This window comes from Erpetoichthys calabaricus, chromosome 12 (genome assembly GCF_900747795.2).
Source record: "Erpetoichthys calabaricus chromosome 12, fErpCal1.3, whole genome shotgun sequence".
In the NCBI taxonomy this organism is placed as follows: domain Eukaryota; kingdom Metazoa; phylum Chordata; class Cladistia; order Polypteriformes; family Polypteridae; genus Erpetoichthys; species Erpetoichthys calabaricus.
In genome coordinates, this window is record NC_041405.2 from 154,992,754 (window position 1) to 155,001,425 (window position 8,672).

Below are 8,672 nucleotides of genomic sequence, written 5' to 3' on the forward strand. Positions count from 1 at the left end.
ATCTCGCAAATATGGCATTGCAAACGGCAGCGGGTCAGTTCACGTGCTTACATGGGAGGCGTGATGACGCGATATATTTTGATACATATCAAAATACCCGCGCTTCGCAGCGGCGAAGTACCGCTTTAAAATTTTTATTAAGAAGAAAAGTAAACCTTTTTAAACTGAGGGAAAATGAATCAATAATTATTTGTTAAAGATCTCTTTGTATATCATATTGTCAGTTCACCCTTCCGGCTGTAATATGACCAAGCTGTGTGCTGAGCTTACTCTTCAGCATGAAATCTTAACTTGGTTTGTGCCCTTCAGAATGAAAACAGCATTTACCTTTTTAATAAAAGGCGAGCTTTTAAGCCTGAGAAATCACCCTGTAAACGCACACGTTTAATTGCACATCTGTTAATATGTATGCTTACACAGTATTAAAAGACACTCAACAATTAACGTCATTTACCTTCGTTCCTGCATTTGACTCGTGCTGTAAATCTCTTCCTTGTTTTCACTTCACGTGATTACGTAGGAGGCGTAATACGTGATGACGTGATATGTGACTCCGCCTCCTCCATTAGACTATATGGACAAAAAACAGGTTCCAGTTATGACCATTACGCGTAGAATTTTGAAATGAAACCTGCCTAACTTTTGTAAGTAAGCTGTAAGGAATGAGCCTGCCAAATTTCAGCCTTCTACCTACACGGGAAGTTGGAGAATTAGTGATGAGTGAATCAGTCAGTCAGTCAGTCAGTCAGTCAGTGAGTCAGTGAGGGCTTTGCCTTTTATTAGTATAGATATATATATATATATAGATAGATATATATATATATATATATATATATATATATATATATATATATATATATATATATATAAAATATAAAAATCCCCGCGAAGTACTGCTTTTAAATTTTTATTAAGAAGAAAAGCTTTTTAAATTGAGGGAAAATATCCCAATAACAATTTGTTAAGGATCTGTTTTTTTGTGAAGTAGCCTTAACACAGCTTTTCCGCTGTTTTATAAACGAACGCCAAGGAAGGAGCCTTTTTATTAAATCCAAGGGTTCTTCGCTTTTTTTTTTGTTTGTTTATTATGATTGTTATAGTTCTGTTTGTATACGACGTTGTCAGTTCAGCACTTCGGTTGTAATATGACCAAGCTGTGCAAGCTTACTGTTAAGAATGCAACGTATAGTTGTACAGGAGAAAAGCAATCTTGCCTCAAATCAATGGCAACCTTTTGTAGGTCTATGAACTTAATTTAAACTTTAGGTTTACACGGTGCTTTCTTTCCGAAGTACCTGCACTCATGAATATGTCTGTATGTGTCAGTCGGTCAAATCCACGCGCTTCGCACCGGCGAAGTACCGCTTTTAAATTTTTATTAAGAAGAAAAGAAAACCTTTTAAAATTGAGGGAAAATATACTAATAACAGTTTGTTAAGGATCTGTTTTTTTGTGAAGCTGCCTTTACTCGAGTGATCACTTCGAGCTGACTTGCTGGCTAACCATAAGCGTTACCTGGTAGGTAACCACCCATACAATCAGATTGTGAATCAGACTAAGAATGCCATGAATGTAATTACCCCGATCTACATGCTGTCAAATAAACGAACCACACGCCGTGGCGCAATTTTAGGGGCTTCGCCTCTAGCGCTGACGTCCGAGGTTCGATTCCCGTAAAGGAGTGAAGTGAGTGGGTGGTTACCTACCAGGTAACGCTTATGGTTGGCCAGCAAGTCAGCTAACATGAGCCACAGTGCCTTCAGTTGTGAGAAGCAGATCATAAAATGGATGAAAATACTTTACTGTCAAATAATGCAAAGAGTATGCGACGCGTCTTTCCCCCTTATTCTTGGCTCATCAGGCGTACACTCTCACTGCACTCACTTAGGGTAATCGAACCTCGGACATCAGCGCTAGAGGGGCTTCGCAGCGGTGAAGTATTGGTTTTAAATTTTAATTAAGAAGAAAAGAAAACCTTTTTAAATTAAGTCTTAAAAAGAGGTGTAAAGATATTAACAATAAGCTACGCAAACCCACCAAGACATTCAATCGTTTAAATCAAGGCGTGAGTCGAAAAACACCATCCCATACTATTAGTTAACGATTAACACATTTCTATATGTATTGTAAGCATACAATACAACTGATAATATGTTGCGCTTATTTATCTGGTGTACCGACATTTTTGCGCGTTTAATGGCTGAAATCTAACGTGGTTTGTGCCCTTCAGAATGAAAACAGTTTGCATTTACCTTTTTAATAAAAGGCGAGCTTTTAAGCCTGAGAAATCACCCCGTAAATGCACACGTTTAATTGCACATGTGTTAATATGTATGCTTACACAGTATTAAAAGACACTCAACAATTAACGTCATTTACCTTCGTTCCCGCGTTTGACTCGTGCTGTAAGTCTCTTCCTTGTCTTCACTTCACGTGATTACGTAGGAGGCGTAATACGTGATGACGCGATACGTGACTCCGCCTCCTCCATTAGAGTATATGGACAAAAAACAGGTTCCAGTTATGACCATTACGCGTAGAATTTCGAAATGAAACCTGCCTAACTTTTGTAAGTAAGCTGTAAGGAATGAGCCTGCCAAATTTCAGCCTTCTACCTACACGGGAAGTTGGAGAATTAGTGATGAGTGAGTCAGTCAGTCAGTGAGGGCTTTGCCTTTTATAAGTATAGATAAAAATATTGAGAAATCCCATGTACATAAGTATTCACAGCCTTTGCTCAATACTTTTTCAACGCACCATTGGCAGCAATTCCAGCCTCAAGTCTTTTTGAATATGATGCCACAAGCTTGGCACACCTATCTTTGGCCAGTTTCGCCCATTCCTCTTTGCAGCACCTCTCAAGCTCCATCAGGTTGGATGGGAAGCGTCGGTGCACAGCCATTTTAAGATCTCTCCAGAGATATTCAATCAGATTCAAGTCTGGGCTCTGGCTGGGCCACTCAAGGACATTCACAGAGTTGTCCTGAAGCCACTCCTTTGATATCTTGGCTGTGTGCTTAGGGTCGTTGTCCTGCTGAAAGATGAACCGTTGCCCCAGTCTGAGGTCAAGAGCGCTCTGGAGCAGGTTTTCATCCAGGATGTCTCTGTACATTGCTGCAGTCATCTTTCCCTTTATCCTGACTAGTCTCCCAGTTCCTGCCGCTGAAAAACATCCCCACAGCATGATGCTGCAACCACCATGCTTCACTGTAGGGATGGTGCCAGGTTTCCTCCAAAGTGACGCCTGGCATTCACACCAATGAGTTCAATCTTTGTCTCATCGTTCCACAGAATTTTCTTTCTCATGGTCTGAGAGTCCTTCAGGTGCCTTTTGGCAAACTCCAGGCGGGCTGCCATGTGGCTTTTACTAAGGAGTGGCTTCCGTCTGGCCACTCTACCATACAGGCCTGATTGGTGGATTGCTGCAGAGATGGTTGTCCTTCTGGAAGGTTCTCCTCTCTCCACGGAGGACCTCTGGAGCTCTGACAGAGTGACCATTGGGTTCTTGGTCACCTCCCTGACTAAGGCCATTCTCCACCGATTGCTCAGTTTAGATGGCTGGCCAGCTCTAGGAAGAGTCCTGGTGGTTTCGAACTTCTTCCACTTATGGATGATGGAGGCCACTGTGCTCATTGGGACCTTCGGACCTTCAAAGCAGCAGAAATTTTTCTGTAACCTTCCTCAGATTTGTGCCTTGGGACAATCCTGTCTCGGAGGTCTACAGACAATTCCTTTGACTTCATGCTTGGTTTGTGCTCTGACATGAACTGTCAACTGTGGGACCTTCTATAGACAGGTGTGTGCCTTTCCAAATCATGTCCAGTCAACTGAATTTACCACAGGTGGACTCCAATGAAGCTGCAGAAACATCTCAAGGATGATCAGGGGAAACAGGATGCACCTGAGTTCAATTTTGAGCTTCATGGCAAAGGCTGTGAATACTTATGTACATGTGCTTTCTCATTTTTTTTATTTTTAATAAATTTGTAAAAACCTCAAGTCAACTTTTTTCACGTTGTCATTATGGGATGTTGTGTGTAGAATTCTGAGGAAAAAAATGAATTTAATCCATTTTGGAATAAGGCTGTAACATAACAAAATGTGGAAAAAGTGATGTGCTGTGAATATTTTCTGGATGCACTCTATCTATCTATCTATCTATCTATCTATCTATCTATCTATCTATCTATCTATCTGTCTATCTATCTATCTATCTATCTATCTATCTATTATATAGCACCTTTCATATCTATCTCTATCTATTGAAGAGTGACCAGGCTGAGAGGTCTGAAGTTTGAGGACAGATTTAATGCCTTGAGCGTTTTCAGTTTACGTGAATGGAGATTAAGAGGAGACTTAACTGACATGTTTAAAATAATGAAGTGGATCGACATGGTGACTTTACAATGAGTTCATCAAGAACACATGGTGATCATAAGTGTAAATTTCACACAAACATTATGAAGATTTTCTTCTTCACTCCGAGCACCAGAGACACATGGATTGCGTGACCAAGCAGTTTGGTAGACAGTTGGATGTTCTGGACCTTCAGTTGTCGAGTGCTGTTATTTGGAGGTTAAGAACTTGATACATAAAGCGACGTCCGGTCTCCAAAATGAGCCACTAAGCAGGCCAGGTCCTTCATCAGTCAGTTAGCATCAGCCTAATTAGACCCAAAAGTGCAATGCTGGTTTTATTAAAAATTCAAAATGCAGTGAAAGTCCCAAACTCTACCAAAATGTCTTACAAGGGAGAGAAAAGAGTAAAACCCTGGCTTGTAGAGACTATACAAGCAGGTAGCTTTATAAATTGAGGGATTTTGTTTTTTAACAAAAATAGAAAATTAGAGCAAGAGGATTTGCCAGTAAGGCAGTCCACAGCAACCAAGTCCAAATCCACAATCCACCAATTAAAATCCAAGAGAGCTGAAATCAATGAAGGAGCAGCAGTCCTCCCAGTGAGCTGCACTACAAACTCAATGCTCCGCTGCTGAGCTCCTCTCTGACTCCATGTATAGCCAGGGGGCGGTCCCTGCTGCTGTGATGTCACAGTGGCCCCGCCTGACAAAGTCTCGACTGCAAATTCCTCTTCCTCTCCGATGAACCTCTTTGACAGAACATGAAGGCTGTGAGGACGCCACAGCAAGTGCAGAAGATCGCCCGTTGATCAAGGAGTGTCCTGGAGGCCTTGTAATCACAGACATGCGAACAAAACTTACAGGTATGAAAAGAGAAAAGCATTGTTGTGTGCCAAATTGGAACATTTTGGTCTGTATTTTCATTATATACTGCTCAACAAAATGAAAGGAACCCTTTTTAATGCGAGTATAGCATCAAGTCAATGACACTTCTGGGCTGTTGATCTGCTCAGTTAAGTAGCAGAGGGGCTTGTCCATCAGTTTCAGCTGCTTTGGTGCACTAGAGGGGCAACAATGAGACGACCCACAAAACAGGAATGAATGGGTTAACAGGTGGAGGGAGGCCACTGACATTTCTCCGTCCTCATCTGTTTTGTCACTCATTTTACATTTGGCTATGGTCAGTGTCACTACTGCTAGCATGAGACCATACCTGGACTCTACAGAGATGGCACAGGTAGTCCAGCTTCTCCAGGATGGCACATCAATATGTGCCTCCCTTTGCCAGAAGGTTTGCTGTGTCTCCCAGCACAGTCACAAGGGAATGGAGGAGATTCCAGGAGTCAGGCAGTTACTCCAGAGCTAGACAGGGCCCTTCATAGAAGGTCTTTAACCCATCAGCAGGACCCACCAGTATCTGCTCCTTTGGCCAAGAACAGGATGAGCACTGGCAGAGTCCTACAAAATACCCTCCAGCAGGGAGACAGGCCACTGGTGTGAATGTCTCTGGCCATCCATCCATCCATCCTCTCCCGCTTATCCGAGATCGGGTCGCGGGGGCAGCAGCTTGAGCAGAGATGCCCAGACTTCCCTCTCCCCGGCCACTTCTTCTAGCTCTTCCGGGAGAATCCCAAGGCGTTCCCAAGCCAGCCGAGAGACATAGTCCCTCCAACGTGTCCTGGGTCTTCCCCGAGGCCTCCTCCCGGTTAGACGTGCCCGGAACACCTCACCAGGGAGGCGTCCAGGAGGCATCCTGATCAGATGCCCGAGCCACCTCATCTGACTCCTCTCGATGCGGAGGAGCAGCGGCTCTACTCTGAGTCCCTCCCGGATGACTGAGCTTCTCACCCTATCTTTAAGGGAAAGCCCAGACACCCTGCGGAGGAAACTCATTTCAGCCGCTTGTATTCGCGATCTCGTTCTTTCGGTCACTACCCATAGCTCATGACCATAGGTGAGGGTAGGAACATAGATCGACTGGTAAATTGAGAGCTTCGCCTTGCGGCACAGCTCCTTTTTCACCACGACAGACCGATGCAGAGCCCGCATTACTGCGGATGCCGCACCGATCTGCCTGTCGATCTCACGCTCCATTCTTCCCTCACTCGTGAACAAGACCCCGAGATACTTGAACTCCTCCACTTGGGGCAGGATCTCGCTACCAACCCTGAGAGGGCACTCCACCCTTTTCCGGCTGAGGACCATGGTCTCGGATTTGGAGGTGCTGATTCCCATCCCAGCCGCTTCACACTCGGCTGCGAACCGATCCAGAGAGAGCTGAAGATCACGGCCTGATGAAGCAAACAGGACAACATCATCTGCAAAAAGCAGTGACCCAGTCCACCAAACCGGACCCCCTCAACACCCTGGCTGCGCCTAGAAATTCTGTCCATAAAAGTTATGAACAGAATCGGTGACAAAGAGCAGACAATCAGAAACAGACTTCATCAGGGTGGCCTGAGGGCCCAACATCCTCTAGTGGGCACCGTGGAGCTCGATTGGCATTTGCCGTAGAATAACAGAATTGGCAGGTCCACCACTGGCGCCCTGTGCTTTTCACAGATGAGAGTACATGTGACAGGTCTGGAAAAGCCGCTGGAAAAGGAGATCCCCCAGGACACCATCCGTTATCTCATTAGGACGTTGGCATGGAGTACGATTTGGAGTTGCTGCAAAGAAAGTTCAGCAAATGGACTCACCTGCCTGCCTGCTGTATCAGTTTTTCCCTTTGATTTTCGGGGTGTCCCTCTGTCGGTTGATCATTTTCATTTCCATCCTTTCGTTCCTAACACATCACCATATCAGTCCATAGCAGTAGAGAGAGCCAGCAGGATTTTTCCCCCATTGAGATGTGATGTGTTTTCAGAGTGTTCCTTTAATTTTTGTGAGCAGTTGATTTTTTCCTCAAGATAAAACAACAGAAGAACTTAAATACTTGCACTGGCCGTTAACGTCAAAGACCATCTGTTTGAGCGGAGCAGGAATTCAGGAGACCCTTGAGCTGTATTGATGATTTTATCACCTGTGAAGGGAAGGGCACCAGGATTAAATTGGTTTATAGCTTTGGGAAAGGAAGACACAGTCCGGTTCATGCTGTGTCCGATTACCTTACAACCTGCGAACAGAAGGAGATGCCGTGAGACTGGAAATTATTACACCAGTTTACACCTTGAGAGAGGAGATTGGCAAAACATAAAAAAAAACTATTGCTTGGGAAGACGGACGAACTCGGACTGATGAAGGAGTTTGAGCAAATTCAATCATCACATTGACGGCCAGTCAATCAGGTGCAGGTAACAATCACATCTAGCATTTTAAAACAAATATGATGGACTAAACGATGAGAAGAGAGTGACGTGCTGCCATTGTCATCTGATTGTCGGTACAGCATCTCATGAACACTTCGAGTGCTAAGATCACAAGCTGCCCTGCAACATTCATCCTTGTCATCTGTACTTTTTCGTAAGTTTTTTCTAAAGACTATATATATATATCCCGAGTTTACTATCTCTCTGTTATATAAAAAAAGTCTTTCGACACAACGAGACTTTTTGGAAGAGAGATTTTTTTTTTTTTTTTTTTTTAAGTTCCACAAGTCGAGACTTTTGCCTTGAGATTTTTTTCAGGTCCTGCCCTCCTCTCAACCATATTCACCCAGGCCCACGGTCCTCTCACCTCTCATTTGTGTGAATGCTTTTGTCAGACACAGTTCATGCGCGCTCAGCTCTTATAGATTTTTATGTTTTTCTCATTTTAAGTTCCCAATTGTGTTTAAATCTTATTGAAGAATTTCATCCCGAAGGGTTACCAACAGAAGAAATGAGTACACGGGCAATCCTAGCACCGAGAAACGATGAAGTCAAATGAATTAACATGAAAATTGTTGATCTGTTATACAGCATATTGGTTAAATATGTATTGATAGACTGCTGAAACAGTTGGTGGTGATGGAGCGGAAGATGAAAACATCAACTTACAAAATCACGAAGAATATCTACAACCATTAACACTGTCTGGTCTTCCACCACACAAATTACTGTTGAAAGAAGGATGTACTGAAGAAAGGTAATGTAGTCCATCTTCACTAATGACATTAGACACCAAAGGAGATCTTGATATGCCATTCATATTAAAACGTTAGCAGTTTCCCATTAGAATAGCTTTTGCAAAGACAATTAACAAATCTCGGAGCCAAACATTCAAAAAAGTCGGTTTATTTAATAGAGAGAAAGAAACAAAATTCAATCACATTGCGTTGATGCATATGTAAAAAGTCCTATGAAAATCACAATATGTTTAAATTGTAGATCAGCAT